We start from the raw sequence: 17,742 nt of genomic DNA on the forward strand, positions 1-17,742 counted from the left end.
AAAAATCTGTTGCTGTTTTCTACACATTTTTAGTGGCTTTTTTTTAAAGTCTAAAGTTTGGTCCAACCATTAAACTGATAATTCAACAAATTTAATCAGCACCTTTCACAAGTTCCCTTCAACCACCTCCACTACCTCCTGAAATTAGAGTAGTCCTGAGTCATCCACTGAAGAGGAGAATATTGCTGAACTGATTAATTGATACATATTAATCCATTGAGTCATTCTACAATATATTGGTTGGACTCGATGATCTCAGAAGTCTTTTCCAACCTAATTGATTCTATGATTCTATGATTCTATGATTCTGTTTGCTACTACTTTTTAAAACTCTATGTTTCAAAAGCGTGTGAGTGGATTCATGGTTCACATAAAACTCTAACTCTAGGTAAAGAAAACAAGAATCTAGTCCTAAACCTCTCATTTTTAATGTGAGGTTTGTTTTGGGCCATTTTTATAAACTTTTTTTCCCTCATATTCTTCTAATCATATTTTTCTAGTCTGATATATTTCAGAAAAAAAAGTGTAGACTACAGTAAATTTCTTTCATTTGTTTTCTGTGTGCAGACAAGAATTCTGTGGACTACTACCAGAAATAATCTTTTCCAAAGGATTGCTTGGAGATTTACTTCCTATGTTATGTCTATTACTCCCAGTAGCAAGTACCCTGGGTAGAAGGAGACTTCTTAGACTCAAATTGCTTATTTATCAGTGTGCTACTAAAAAAAAAAAAAAAAAAAGTAACAAAATTGTATAAAAGCATTCCACTCTTCATGAAAAAACATATTAAGCAGCAATTAAAAATGTGATCTCTCTCTATGCCCTTAGAGAGCAGATGAATAGGATCACTAGAGAAATATTAGACACTTTACTAGCATCATATTTTAATTAACATTGATTAAAACAACACTTTATAGAAACCAAAACATTATTTTTCACACAGGATGCAGCAATAAAATAATTTTCAAATAAATTGTTGCATTGCAAGAGGTATGAAAAATAATAGTGGTTTATCATCAAATGGGGCAACTGCTAACAAATTCCCTTTACTGCTCACTAATGACTTCTTTCTCTGTTTTTCCTGTGATTCCTTATTCAATCCTGTCAGATCTCAGAAGCTAAACAGGGTCAGCCCCGGTCAGTACTTGGATGGGAGACCTCCTGGGAATACCGGGGGCTGTAGGTTGTAGTCCTCAGAACTTCACTGTCACCGTCCAAGCTCCCTCGGCCGTGGCAGATGAGCCTTAGGAGTTGAAGGGTGGAGTCAGTTCTGCACACGCTGTGCCTCACCTAAAAAATCCACTGCGCAGGCTCGAAGGGCACACCCACGTGCGGAGAGCCTTTCCCAAATCTTCGTTCACAAAGCCTAGCTTTGATGATGATGATGATTACTTATCCTAAGTAAGGTAAGTTTATGGTTTATGTTACAGCTTGACCCAGGCAAATTCAGTATAAATTTGGTTTTGTTCCCTCCCTTATGTCTGTGCTATGAGTTTATATTAAAGTAGCAATGAATGAGGAAAAATTTATAATTAGGAATGATAGCTCAAATAATATTTTAATGTGTATTTTTTCTTGTTATATAACATGATTTTGTTTTTAAACAAAATATTCATAACATTTGTTCCACTTAACTAGTGAACATAAGAAATAAAATTAATAAGGAAGAGCTAAAAAACTCATGCTTTCATATGATTTTTTCCCCAATTGAAAGATTTCAATTTTCTATTTTGAAGTAATATATAATTTTTATTTTTTCCAAAATTAAATTGCAAAACTAAATATTAAAAAAACTTTAAAGGGAGGCAAAAATTTTCTCTCATTAATGAAAGTTAAAAAATTTCAGATAACATTATATTTGGAAGAGTGACCCAGAAATGCTAAGGAGTATCTGCATTTGTGTTTCGGTTCACATCAGCAGTGTACTTTCAAAGTACATTTTCTTATCACCCTAATAGCATGCTCTGTGTAGCATAATATAAGAGGTCTTGTGGAATTCTCACTGGGATTTTTACTGTTGACTCTAACCCAGAAGACAGACATTAGGAGTGTACCTGATGTACCACAGAACATAACAGGGCTTGGAAACAGAGAACTACAAAGGAAACACTCACAAATAGTGTAAATATTGTACACGCAGCACCAGCTCTTTCACTCTAATGATTCATCTTCTTGTGTCACACCATTTGCTAGTTCAGACACCAGCTTGGAGCTCTTTTCTTAAGAAGATGAAATGGAAGGGGAGCAAATATAAGCGATATCTAAACAAAAGTTAGAGAAAGTTCTACCTGGAGGCTGACTACCTCTCTGTCGGACTCAGCCCCCAGGGCTACACCCCCCATGTTCCTTCCCCCTCTCTGTGTGTTTTTTCCCTGAGGTTTTTCCATGCTGTTAAGGTACCTTGACGGTTTCCTGGTGTCAGAGAGAGTTCTACACCCCTTCCCTGCCCTGCTACAGCAAATCCCACCACTCCTGAAGTGGGACAGGGCAGCAGGTCTTCCAGAAGCTCATGTGCCCCCTGCTCAGAGTCTCTGTATCCCCTGGCATTCCTTCCCCACCCTGGATGTCCCCTTGTGGTTTATCGAGCCTAACCCTGCCCCCAGATGTGATGTCCAATCCCCTCCAAACCCCGTCCCTATCAGGACCCTTATAACCAGACCCTAACCGGAAATAAAATGCTTTTGACATGTTCTCCAAACCTGTGTGTGTGAATTATTTTAGGAGTGGTCCCCATCTCGGTCCCGAGATCTCTCCAAAATAAAATAATGGCTATTCATGGAAATGGTAATATCTGAAAGGAAGTAATAGAAGAAAAGCAACACACTAGCTTTCAGAAAGAGTATTTCTCAGAAAGAGCAAATAAAAATGATCCCTGTGAAGGTAGGCAGTGGAGTAAGCCCAGATTCAACATACATGGCATAGGTAACATCAATGGTGTAATAGCCTCCATTTTTTCAAACTAGAAATTGCAATCCATTTAAACAAAAGGCCACAGACACTCAAAATCTGTAGGAATTGGTATAACATGAGGAAAGAAAACAAAACTCAAAACACCAAAAGGAAAAACTGACACAGACAACAGCAACAAAAAAGAAAGCACTTTAATGTGTATTATTCTTAGAAAAAAACAACTGAGAACTGATTTTTGTTGTCCTGTGTAAGTAACTACACAGGAATAAAACACATACCACTGTTTTATCTGGAGGGAGAAGGCATGCTAAAAAATTATGTTTTGTAGCAAAAAATATATTCAAATAAGAAATAAAACACACATATTTAGCAGTATGTCTAATTAAATACTGAAATGAATTATTAGAGGAGTTAAAGGATTTACTGTCTCCTTCTATCTTTAGATAGATAACTACTGACCAACTTGTTGAACAGGAGACATTAGCCAAATACAAATTAAAGAACAGATTATGGAGTCATGGAGTAAAAGTTAAGTGCACAGAAGGATTATACTGGCTGTTAAGAATTTCTTAATGGTCTATAGCTCTAAGAATTTTTCAGTTTGGGGAAAAAAGCACCCTGGCCTAGTACAACTTTTAGATGCTCCACTGTGTTCTTCTTTGGAATGATTGATGCCTCTTTCCTATAGTTTTACAAAACTGTGAACAATTTTTTCTGATTTTAATATAAATAGATCCTGCCTGATGTGTCAAACTTGGTGAAAAAATTCAGTCCATTCTTAGGCAGTTCTTGTCAATTTTAGGTACCTGTATACATCTACTTTTATCCTTAGTAGGAGTTTTGCTAAAAGTTATTTAAAAGTAAATAATGCTGTAAAACTTTTTGTGAGATATATAACTATGAAACTAAGTAAAAGGGAGTAGCAGAAACACAGTTTAAGATTTGTTGGCTTGCACAGACAAAAACTCTTAAGCTTTCTATATTGATGAAGTGGGAAGATTTAACATATGTTTGTACTTGCTACCATATTTATTTGCATATGTTGCCTTCTAGATGATCATATGGTCCTTTTACCTTTTGGCAACATGACATATTCCAAAGAAATGTTATATGTGATCAAAGTTTGTAAAATGTAGCTATCCCAGCTACAGCCTTCTTCATCTGTTTATTGTATAAAACTGCAAAAAATATACATAGATAGTTACATTGCAATTAGTTTTCAATTACATCAGTTCAAGTGTGTTCATATGGATTCTATAGTATGTTAAACCCCAGATTTACAAAAGAAATGGGTTCCTTCAGATCTTCATACCTTGGCTCTGAACTCTAGACTAAACAGTTATCTTCAGACCTATGGCTTTAGTAAGATAATCTGTTTCCAAGCTGTCCATGCTTTTACTCAATAAAGAGATTAGGAATTGTCAACTAGGACCCAAGACAACTGGAAGGAGCCAACTAACTCGTGTGTTGTTGGCTTCCACAGGAAAGGAGGGGAACCAACTCTGTCTGGCATAAGCAGATGACATGATCCCTGGTTATGCATGTGTTTAAACATAATAATAGCTCTTTTAATAAATTACACTATGTTCTCAGCAATGTGTTGAATTCACACAAGACAGTGAGTATTACATTTGCCAAGTAAAATGAACAATTGATCTATTCGTGTTTCAGTTTGATTTACTTTTGTATAAATGAGAAAATTAAAATAGCCTTTCTGAGAAAATTCTCTGTGTCTCTTTTAAATTATCTCCCCTGGAAAATGGCAATTGCAGCAGATCATAAAACACAATTCTACATGGAACATAAGAGAAAAATATGGCTGGCTCTGGTCTGTTTTTTAAACAGATTGGTCTGTCAGTCAAAACCATAACATGGTGACTACAGTGGTTCAGCAAAGATACATTTAGCCCACCACTGTGTCTTTCACATAACCACTTAATGTCCCCTTGTTTAAGAGACTGTGAAGGGCTAGTCCCATCTTTTATTCCTTGGCACTCAGAGAAGTACAGAAATCTATCCCTTCTAGTCCCTATTATTTCTATTGCCAAATTAAGAGCACAGGTTTTTTGTTTTGTGTTGCATTCCCACCCACCCCACCTCCCCACACCGCCTTCAGATGACAGTAGTCCCCGTTTTTGGTTTTCAAGTTTTTTGTCAATGCTTTTTTGAAGCTTTGAACAATAATCGGGTTTACACAGAGACATAAAGATCCTTTCTATTTTATTTTCTATTCTAGTCCTAATAATCTGTAAAATTTGGGGTTGGGTTTTTTAATGGCGTTTTTGATCTGTGTTTGTTGGTTACTTGGTTGGTTTTGGTTTGGGTGTTTAGTAACACTTTCACAGTGCTATCTATCATAACACCAAGATTACACTTCTGGCAAGTCATGGTCTGTTCAAAGTTCATCAAACTAGGTAAAATGATGGCTATGAGTTACTATGGTTGAGGATTTGGATGAGGTATTCAATCAATCTAAATATAGATTATTCACTAAAGTTCCTGTAAACAGTCAGTGGAGAAAGTCTGCTTGAGAGATGACTCTGATCAGAAGCCTGAAAAGGTTGCTTTTTCCTGGCAATATGATTGCTTAAGACACAAGCTTGCTTTATAATGGGGTTGCTTAAGGCCATCATATTTTTAAGGAATGATAATTTACAAAACATATTCCTGTTGAAACGGAATCCTGTTGAATGAATGCGAAATGAAGCCCAGCCAAATAATTAGGGTTTTTTGAACATTTAATCTCGAGCTTGTTACTTATATGTAGAAGTAGTTCTACAGGCTATGAAAGACAAGAAGCTTTCCCATTCACGTGGCTGATGACATGATTCAGGAATTTTATTCTGCAGAGGGCTCTCAGCCTGCCATCACAGTTGGATTGAATTGCCTCCTAACCACAGTGTCTATTTGTTACTTCTGTCATGTAGTGTCATCTGTCAGCAATGGGTTGTGTCAAGCAACTCCCTTCATAGCCAGGAAACGGGATAGGCATATGTTGAAATCTATTATTTGTTATTCTCAGATTCTGCCATGCAAATAAGCAGTTGCCTCTTCTAAGTGGGAAATAAAACATAAAACAACTCTGGTAATGTTCATTGTCAGAAGGTTTAAAAACTATCTAGTTGCTACAGTCAGTAAAAATATGAATCAATGTGCTAAAGTAGCTGGGCATGAGGCAGCAGCTTTATGCTGTAACTGATTTGAAAATTCATAAAGCTACTTTGTTTCTTATGGGGAATACAGTTAATGATCTGTTTGGTTTCTTGTGTTCTTTGGGAGTGAGAGTTGTATTATTCAAATTACAATTCCTTAAAAAATAACAAAAGTAAAATAAAAGTAATCTTCAGAGGTAGATGTTGGTTTAAGAAAACAGCCAGAATTCTATCACTGGAATGGCACAAAATAATGTGAAAGTTGATGTGTTCTGTTTTAGCTATCAGACTAAATATTTAAAGGTATTAGACCAGAACACAGAATGATAAATGGACATACTAGTATCTATACATGCTAATTTCCAAAAGCACAATGCAACAAATAATGGCTTTAGGGTTAATAATATTATATAGATCTTGCTTAGAGGAAAAAATCCTAGCTGTGCCTTGAACAACAGTTGCTTCAATTCTGCTTAGGTGATCACAATAGCATTATGCCACAAATACAGTTGCTTCTGATTGTCAATAAAATAAAAGCTTGAAATTGCTCCTAAAAAAATCCCAAGGTTCTCTGATGAAATAATGCAATTTTTTTAATAATTAGAAGTGGTAATGTTATTCTTTCTTTCATAACTGCCACAAATTTGATTAATATGTTCTTTTTTGTTTTGAAAACAGTTTTATTTTTTCATCAATAGCAAATTTCTCATATACCCATGAAAGATAAACAAATGCACAGACTGACTAAAAATAGATTTTTCCTGAGGTCAGATACACTTATAACTGAATGTGCATTCTTTTTCTTATTCTTCTGCCTGTGTAATAATTCAGAGTAAATGATAATGTATTATGCTGTAAGTCCATAACCTTAGAAAATAAGAGCCCAGTCGGTACTTGACTTACAAGAGCAAAACAAGCTTACAGAGCACAGGTCTGTGTTGTTTGGCAAGTAGTCAATAAAACTGTACCTTATGAATTTCTTTCCTAAAGGTTGTAATCAAAACAATTTATTTCAGGCATGTAAACTCTGCTGTTCAGACTTCAGCTATTGTCAGTGTATGGCATCAGCATCTGCAGTAGCTTCAACCATGTTAAACCGAGTCTCAGAGCTCCCCCATCTGTCTCAGTAACAGACAGATTTCCTGCTAGATCAGTGTAGTGTGTCAGCTACAATAAAAGAGATGAGGCTTTTTTCCAGTTTTTACTAGCCTTTACTCGAATAACTGAAATCTTCCCCATTGCAAGTACTACATTTCAGAGAGCTATACAAAAGAAAATAATTAAAAGCATCATTCCATGTGAGTAAACTATGATGATAAAGGAATACAAATTAAAAGCCCAACCATACATAGTGAAATTGAATAGAAAAGTAGAGACAAATACTTAGGAGATAAGAAATCTTAAAGCTGAATATATGCAGTCACAGAGAATTATTTTTATTGTTAATTTGTTCCCGATACCTCTCTAAAATATGTCCATTTAGAACTGAAACAGACTGTATAAACATATATATTTATTTTTCTTGAACCTTATGGCTATTTTATTTTAGAATAGTAAAAGAATTTTTTTCATGCTAGAGATAAGGTTCAGATGGCATATATTCCAAATCTACAGATTACTGAAGTTACATTTTGGTGCAGCTGCCTTGGTAAAACCTGTGAGCAGATTCCAGTCTCAGAAACCCTTTTTATTTTTTTTTGTCTGTCTTTTTTTTTTTTTTTTTGGTTTGGTTTGGTTTGGTTTGGTTTGGTTTGGTTTGGGGTTTTTTGGTTGGTTTGTTGGTTGGTTGGTTGGTTGGTTGGTTGGTTGGTTGGTTGGTTGGTTGGTTGGTTTTTTAAATAAATATTTATATCTCAGGTTTTTGAAGAAAATTAAGAGACCTCTATTTTAGATTCTTTTTGTGCAAACACAGTGGGTACCCACCTTCCCTGTCATGCTGTAGACCTTCAGAAGGCATCACTCTCTAAATGATTTCTCACAGATGAACAGCAAATATCTTTCAGGGTATCCAACTTTTCTTGGTGATTAAAGAAAAAAATATGTTTTTATAAAACTTATAAGACATATGGAGAAACACCTAGTGTATGGCTTTTGATATCACTCAACTCTCTCAGCCTAGCTCCCAACTCATTGCAATTGCTCTTCCAGCAGGGCTTACTTCCCTCTTAAAGGGGTAATCAAAAAAAGAAAATAGCCCCACTGCTCTTTCACATTGACTGATCTTTTCCAACTAATCTCCCACCAAGAAACAAATGCTAACCTTAATATTGTTGGACATTCCAGTTTTACAACTGGAGAAACCATGTTGCATTGTCAAAGAGAACAAGATAGCTTGGAGAAAAGGTTTTCTAATAGAACACTTATGTGCTGGACCTAAAAAAGCCAATACTGACCAAATTTTCAATGTTTTGATGGTTTTTGTCAAGGACACAGATGGCAATCTTGTGTTGTCCTGTACATGTGCAAGGGTTTGCAGGATTTCAAGTGTAGTAATACTTTTATAGGAATAGCATGCTAGAAAGGTGAGTAACTTACTCATGTGTCTGGTCTTCTGAGGTAATCACTGGCATCAGTGGGTCACTGAGTACTCACAAATCTTGTGTTTTTTTCAATTAAATTCATTCTGATCTTTTATCACAACAGACAAATGGATACATCATGTCAGCCCTTTGTTCTGTGTGTCTTGGAGTGCCCAGCTGTGGTCATCACTATCCAGCTGCACACTGTGTTAGAACCAACAAGGACTGATGTCAGCAGGAACCTGTCAGAAAGCAAGTATACATTTGCTTTCTCACTTTCTCTCTTCTAACTGTATTTTTATGCTTATTTGAATTTTTTTCTGGAAGATGTATGCTTCATCAAGGTGGGCAGGAAAGTTGTAAAACTCCATCAGTGCTAATAGGAAACATATATGTAACTCCTTAGCATCTTTATTGAAAAATGTGTTTTTTAAATGTTTCTCTATATGAATGAAATCAGATTTTTATTCAAAAAAAAAAAAGCAGTTGACTGTTGAAGTCATAATAGTGTATCCTTACATTAAAAGGTAGCTTGAATATGGTCAAAAATGCTAGTGCAGTCACCATGGACCAGTTCAACACATCTATATTATGTCATAAGTAAGCCTTCAAAAGGCTATTATGTACTTTCTGACTTAAGAAACAATTTCAGTTCACTTTAAACTTGGCTAAAGAGGCAATTGCACTAAACTAAGCTACCTAGATTTATATGTTATGTTCTTTGAATCCTAATCTGAGGTATCCAATTTCCTTTGCGCTTATTAAGGAAAACTGGGCAGGACTATGTATTGTAGATCTAGAAGAAATGTGATAGTGGTTGACATATTGATGTTCATCATAACAATCTATAAATCCCTTTTTTGAATCAAATTTACCTTTTATTCTTCAGTTTCTACAAGTCAAAAAAATAAATAGCATAGTAAAAAACAAAATATCATAGTAGTGGAATGTTATGCAGCTGAGAGTTGACATCAAAGACTAGGGACAAGTGATCCTTTCTGCCTTGTACTGGAAAACTTTCACATTTTAAGTTCATAAGTTTTAAAAGAGTGCCCAGTAAAATCTAGCTTCAATAAAACAGTTTTTATCATTGCAAAACGTGGCTTTCTAAACCCTGTAGGATTAAACAGCAGATCTCTCCCAAACATCTTGTTCTTACTGTCACTGCTGGAACAGCTTAAAACTGTGGAGAAACATGGTTATCCAATGTCTTGGCTGATATACACTGGAAAAAGACAGTCCTTATTGCCAACTCTGCAGTCTCCAGAAACAGAGAAGCAGATCTCATGATGCCCAAGTATAAGAGCCTTTAAACTGATCCATTCCCTCTCTGATGCAATGTATATACAGATATGCTGAACTGTTCACTGCTATTCATGTTCTCACATTGAAATATTTGCAAATCAGTCATGGCAAGAATGCACAATATTTTTCCCCCCTACATAAATGAATATTTTTATGTAGCTCTGTTCTATTCAGAGATATAGAGCTTTGTCTCTCCCTATTCTACTCTCTCTTCCCCCCATTCCCCTACATATGATTGAGATAGATGATAGATAGATAGATAGATAGATAGATAGATAGATAGATAGATAGATAGAAGATAGATAGATAGATAGATAGATAGATAGATAGATAGATAGATAGATAGATAGATATGTATATATTTTGGAATTTTTTTCCATTATTCATCATATGAAAAATCTGTGCCGCTGTCTTCTAGGAAACAGTGGGAAGAATTTTCTTCCTACATTATTATCCATTTGTCAATAGAGGCTTTTTTATTTTTGACAGAGATGGTAGTTTGTACCTAAAGAAGCTACAGGTAGGCAAGAAGAAGAAAAATAGTGTTTTCCTTCTTCACAAATAGGTAACGAAGCTGCCCTCCATCTGATTCTTCATTTTGGTTGTACTGTCTTGCAAGGGTTACAGGTGCTGGACCTGTATTGCCCACCTTCCCTTGTAGGTCCAGAGAAGGACAGCTTAAAAAAGAACTTTATGTTGTGTTCCTACAGTGCTGCTGAATCCTGTGAAAGGTTTCCAAGTAGTATGTCAAATCCATTATGATTGTATCAATTTTTTGTAGGCTTCGTAGTAGGAAACAGAATTAGACTCAATGTTATATATATCTTGTGTGAGTCTTTACAGAAACAGAAAGACAGAGAGAAATAAAAGCAGTTTTCAAAAATGATACAATCCCATGAAGTTACTACATGCATAACCTGCTCAGAAATACACTAAAAGTATACAATGTTAATTATCAGTAGGAGTGCAGTTAAAAAAGTGTGACACTTTGACCCACCCCTGAGACTACAGGTCATTCCTTTGTCAGTCAATGCTTCTTTAATTGCTCTTGTTATTAGCTGACAGTGCCTGTGTTCAGATGTTAATTCTAGTCAGATGAAATGCTTTAGTTTGATTTTACGCTTAGAAAAGAAAGGGAGGACAACAAAAAAAGAGATGCAAAATTAATCACAAAGGATACCATGGAACAGGGGCATTAACCTTTTAGAAACCAAAACCTTTGGAAGTCGCTTGGCTGGGAGATTAAAACAAACACAGCCTCCTCTTGACCTTTAATGCAAAGAGAATCTCAAAATTTCCTTCCATCTTGCTTCTTGGAATGCTGTGTGGTGAAAGAGGCAGCCTGGTTTCTTATCTGCCAACAACTAAATGACCAGCAGTGAAACAATGTAACCACAATTGAGTTTGACAGGTTAAAATTCATCGTGGAAACTGATCTGGTTTTTTGTTTGTTTGTTTGTTTGTTTAAGGATAAAACAGCTGGTTATAGTCAGTGAATTGCTGGACTGAAAAAGCTCATCTTCAGGATTCTAAAAGGCTGCTTCAGTACTTTGTTGACTTCTTTGCTTTTCTAAGTGTTCTCTAACAGCTTCAAAGGACATTGTCCTCAAGAGAAAAAAGAAAAAGGTGATTTTACTCTCAAGTAGCAAAGATCTTCCCCAGTCCTCAGATGGCATTGACACAGTTCATTAACATATCATGCCTACAAGTTTCACTTTCACCCTACTTCTTCTCTCCCTGAAGAGCTTTCTGTTCAGCACAGCTATGTAGAGTACTTGCCAGCTCACTGTGGGTCCTTCACACCACAAATGCTGCGAGAACACATTTGGTGTCTGTGTTCATGAAGCTTTGCAAATGTGCCTTTTCTTTCTGTACTAATTGCTGGGATATGGAAGATATGAAACTCCATCACAGCAGATTTTGGATTAAGATTGATTTAGGTCACTGAGTAGCAAGGATGGGAAGCCCTCTCTTCAAGACCCCTCTACAGTTTCCTGATGTGTTGTACTTAATAAAGAGTAGTAATTAACCATAACCAACTTTGTAATTATTACCATGACATTGTTAATGAGACTGTAACTTTAGCTATCACTTTGAGAACAGAATTTATAAAATAACAGAAAATAATAAAAATAAGGTGGAAAATGTAGGCGTAATGACCATCATAATATTTATTATTAAATTACCAATTTTCAGTAAAAATTAAGTTTGAAACAAATTGACATTGTCAATGAACTAGAATTTCAGTTCATGGCACTGGCTTTTGAGTTAATTTGCAAATGTAGGTAACATTTTTAAAGCAAATTTCTCCATTTTAAAGATATTTAACTTTCACATTTGAAGTTTATCTGTTTAGATTTTGGCCTTAATTGCTCTGTTCTCTTTTTGGTTTAGGTCAGTTACTCATCCTAAAAGAAGTAAAATTCCTATGATTTTTAACTGAACTAGATAGATAGCTAAGAAAGAGTAGCACATGAGGGTTAGACTTGGGATTCAACTTTTGTGTCTTTTTTTTTCTTTTCCCTTAAGCCTCCTTTCTCACTACTTTATCAGGTTTTGGTAATGGTAAGCACTGTATCGGAGTAAAAGTTTCCCTACAGAGGAAGTATATAGGGGTTGTTTTCCAGAATCACGGCTATTTTAGCATTGACCTCAGTAACATTCCATCTGAGTTTCCATTAAAGGTCTGGTCTCCCTGAACAAAATAGTTTTGTCTTTTAAATTTTTGCTTAATAGCTTTCAGAAGTAGAATTAAAGAAGGAATCTTAGTGAGATATGTCAGGAAAGAGAAATAACCAAGATCTGTGCTTAACAGTAGTATTCTGGGCCTTTTCTAATGCAGACAGGTCCAACGTCTAGCAACGGGGAATGCAGAGGCCTAACAGACGAGTTCTGATTTTGAAAGTACATAGCACCAAGGAATATCAGAATTATTTACTGTGACTACTTCAGTTTTATTTCACCTGTATTATTTGCCTCAATGCCTACTTTCAGATGCTCAGTCTTGCTGTTCCTTTTCCTAAACTCTTTCACTTTCAGGATTTCAGATTACAAGTTACTATGTGTGGGTCTGCTTATTTCTCTGCATTCTCCCTGCTAGGGGTACAGTAAGAAATCCAACTTCCAAGTTTAGCCAAATGTATTTCTGACACTGATTCACTGTAATTTTTTTAAACCTAATTTGACATTGTCTGTGTTTCCAAAGAAACGAAAAATCACTGACATTTAGAAATTGTTCCCTGTTACACAATAATGTTCTTTCTCATCAGAGAAAATAAACAAGACACAAAATGTCAAACAGATCTTTCAAAATGCCACTCAGAATTTTCATTTCAATTTTACTTATTCTTATCTTGAAACTAAATATTAACCCCACTGAAGTAAGAACTGAACTCCCTTTCTATCGGATCTGTCACAAAACAGTGTGTGGGTGGTTTATGCCTCTTAATGTCTTTTCTAAATATCTGTCTCACCAAGTACTGTTATCCTGTCACAGAGGCTGAGACTGACCGCAGTTAACTAAGCACTTCTATTCAGAGAAAAGGATTTAAAAGCTCCTGTAATGTCTTCATCACAATACACAATCTGCAGTATTGTGCTCAGAAATAAAACTTGGGTTTTTTAATTTTAAAAACTTGAAATGAAACATTAAACATAAACCCACGAAGTCAGATTTCGTATCTGCAAATGTTCAGTAATAGTACTTCAGTGAAAAATAAAATCCAATGACTTCACTTATGTAGCTTTTCATTTCAGTCTATAAGGATTGACAAAAAGCATCTTTGCGCATAGCTGGTTATTTTGTTTAGCTAGCAAAAGCACTAGCTGAAAACTGAAGCCAATCAAAATTTAGCAGTAAGACATTTTCTTTAAATTAGAGGAGCAACAACATTGCAGCAATTTTGCTCAAAGACTTTTTTCTCCTTTGAAGCCTTGCTGAACAGGCAGTAAATCTAGGCTTGTCTGTTTTTTTCAAGTGTTACTGCTGGTTTAGTAAAAACTATTGTTTCTTCACAAAAGCCCTGTTTCCTTTTGGTCAATATTCAAATACCTTTCTTACATATCGACTTTGTTTCATCCAAAAAATGACAGCTTCCTTTCATATAAATCATTGATCAAAATTCCATCAACTTGGTAAGTATTATCAAACCACAGCTTTAAATGTCCCTCTGAGCTTGATTTCAGTTAGTTACATGTGTAAAAACAACAACAACAAAAATTTAAATATTGAAAAATTAGTCCAGAAAATCTTGATAGCAAAAAAACCAAGAGTGGGGGAATCTATGTGAGCAATTAATTTCCTAGTCTGTCATAAAAAAGTTGTATGGAGGTGGTTTTATTCCTAAAGTAGCTTTCATTATAAGAACTGTTGTATGCCAGACAGCTAAATGGCCTGCCTCTTCATTCTTTTGTGAAATAGGTCTATAAAGTCTAAGAAAGTGGTTCCAGATTTCCAAAAAATATGTAATGTACTCCTTATATTTCTGAAATTTAAATTTTCTATATTAAAATCCAAGTGTTTGAAATTTGATTGAAAATAGTAAAAGGCAAAAAATTTCTATGAGGTGTCATCATGTCCTTCAAAGGTTACATATTTGTATGAAAAGAACTAGAGAGGAAAGTTAGCTCAGAATCTCCTTGTATTCTACTGTAGTTTTCAAACATATCACTTTCTAAATTAAGAAGAACGAATATTCAAAATTTAAATTCAGGTTTTCCAATGTGTCTCACAGCTGCAGATGAAAACTACCAATAACCTATGAAGTATCTTCTATTGTCCCAGAAATGGAAGTATTAAAGTTGATAACATTGCCATACTAATAAACTGGAATTTGAGGTTTAGGATCTGCTGTTCCAAAGCTGCTCCTCAAGAGAGGGTTTACAGACCCCTAAAGCAGCTGAAACAACACGTCAGCTGTAGTTATGTTGAACTCTTGCATATCCAAATGGCAGGGAAGATGTCATATTATCAGCTGCCAAGCAACTCAGTAGACCTTGAAGACAGTGGGGGAGGATATATCATTGCCTCTGCATTCAACAGCATCAACAGTGTCCATCACTAGAAAAAATAAAAGGGCAAATGGGACTTAACCTGCAAACACAAAGAATTATTCCCATTTCAATATGTAACTGTGGCCAGCAGAATTGGGAGTAAAAGAGAAAACTCTGATGAACTGGATTTTCTAGCACAGTTTCCAGAGTTTAAATTGTACCCCAAAATGCTGAGCTAGCAATAAACAGACCTATTGTTTGAGTCCTAATGTGAATATAAGTCCTAATACTATTTGATAATGTCTTGTGGCCCTCCAAACTGTAGCTATTATAGCATTTGCTTTCTTCCACAGTTTCGGCAGGCCTGTATGGTGAGTCTTTCAGTGAACACATTATTAATAATGTTAGATCAGGACAAGTCACAGACTAAATATCAAGACTAGAGTGAGGTTTGCATTTAAAATTATGGTTTGTTCAGCCAACACTGTCTTCATTCTGATAAACCTCTGAAGTCAGGATGGGATGTGCTGACAGACTCTGACTGGGTGTTTTCAAGCCATTGACTGTAAAAAATGGAGGCAGAACTGGTTTTAAGAACAGATGTGGACACACAACTGCATGAAAATTCGGTTAATCTGTATGCAACAGACAGATCACGAAACCACCTTTCCTATGTAGTGAAAGGTAAGCAGTGATTCAGCACTTGCTCCTCAATGAGCCACTGAGGTTGTATTTAGTATTGAGGGTACTAGTACATTTAGTCTTGGGAGTAAAAAAGATAGAATAGGTTTATTGCAAAATTAGCAAGGGCTTAATTCAGGACCGCTGTTTGAGGTTGCAAAGGCTTTATTGTGTGCTATAAAGTCTTTGCAACCTCAAACAGCAGTCCTGAATTAAATCCTTGCTTATTTTGCAGTTCCATTCAACAAATCTTGGTATATTATGATTTCAAGATAGAAAATGAGACCCTGAACATTATGTTACCCTGTTAATAGATTTGAATGTTTAAACAGGAGCTATTCACTTGTCTATCACTTTCCAAATCTACAATAGTCTCTTATGTGCTTGAGACTTAGTGTTGTTTACATATATTTAGAATTGTGGTTCTCAATTGAAATTTTCATGAATTTTACCAGTATTGTTTGTCAAAAAAGCCATTTCAATCCATTAGAGGCTCACTATTGTTATTTTCTTTCTAAAAACTACTTTTTCATTTAAATTGATGAAAATGCCAATATTTTAAATGTCTAGACACACAACATAAGTGATGTCTAGTCAAGGCAAATAGCTTGAATTTAACCAATGAGAGGAAATATAATTGTCATAGTGTTTAAAAAATTCCAATGTCTAATACATTTTCAGGAATGGGCTTTGTAGGACAGCATAAAGATTAAGGTAATGAAGGTTTCAATTCACAACATAAACTGTTTGAAAATAATACTCTATAGAATGTGTTGGCAAGTGTAAATAATCACATACAAGATTAAGAGCCAAGTATGTGGCTCTGTGCCACGGTGCCTCAGTGCCTCTGCTCCATCCTAGTAGGGCACTGATGCCAAAGAGCACAGCATTAGCTACAGTTCTGCATGTGCTAGCTAACACTATAGAAGAGTATATCACAGTATATTATTTGTTCAAGCTTGTCCTTCCTCTGTGTCCATTACAATTTAACTGTGTATAAGCCATAATTTTGTAAATTTGCATTTTTATGATCATATTGCTCTAAATTGAAGTGAAGAAGGCCTAATAAAAATTTTGCACTTTACTTGTAGAATGTCCGAAAACCCACTGAAATTCTTTCTAGAGCCTAGGATATACATTTGGTTCTTTTGCTTTTTTTATGTTGTCTGAACCCACAAAAGCTGGTTGTGAATATTTTACTTAGTGTATTGTGCAATTCCACTACTGATTTACTGCAAGTTAGGCTCTGAATAGGACTTAACAAATTTAAATAATTATTAACTCTTTTAAGTGCTTGTATTTTTCATACGGGATTATTATTAGGGGGAAAAAAAGGAAGTATTTGCCATTTGACATTCAAATATTGATTACCCTTATTATATGAATCCAGACTCATTCTGCATGCAGCATTTTTTAATTGTTTTGAGTAGAGGTAGAACATTTTTTAGAGTGAGATGACATAATTCTTATGTTCTAAAGGATTCAAAATGGTTTTTTAAGAACCTCAGTCTGCTTCTGTCTCATGCACTCATACATGTTACTGAGATATTATAAATGTATTAGTTTTGTTGAGAGGGAGCAATTGCAGGGTCAGAGACAGGTCTGCTTTTGAAGATGGGCCAGATCTTTCTCTGTGATCACTAGGGCTTCAGAAAAATATAGGAGAATATGCACTTAATTTTTTGCTGCAATTTTTACTATGAAGGAATAACAAAGACAACTTGACAAACAAATTGCAAAGAAGACATATGCCCTTTCATAATAAAATTATTTCTGAAAAAAATATGTCTAAAAAAAAAAAAAGACAAAAAGCACTTTGTACACTTCATGGGTGAGCCCTAGAATCTTCTTAGTGCTTAAAAAACATTATACTTCTTTTTATTCCTGTACACACAGTTAGCACAGGTGATCACTCTTAGCTTTTAATACAGTGAAAGGCCTACTTGGCTACTTCAGCTCGTGTTTGCTTGCTGCTGTGTCCCAAGTTATTCCTCACATCCCTAAGGTGAAGAATATTAAATTATATCCTGGCTAAGACAAAATGTAAATAAGAATATTTATTCATACCAAATAGAATAGGTGATAGAGTAAAAAAATGTATAAAGACACAGATGAATAAAGAAAAAACTCCACATTTAATTTGAGCATGTCAAGATTACCTAATAAAAAGATATCTCTCTCAC

Source organism: Pithys albifrons, chromosome 5 (assembly GCF_047495875.1).
Source record: "Pithys albifrons albifrons isolate INPA30051 chromosome 5, PitAlb_v1, whole genome shotgun sequence".
NCBI classification, from domain to species: domain Eukaryota; kingdom Metazoa; phylum Chordata; class Aves; order Passeriformes; family Thamnophilidae; genus Pithys; species Pithys albifrons.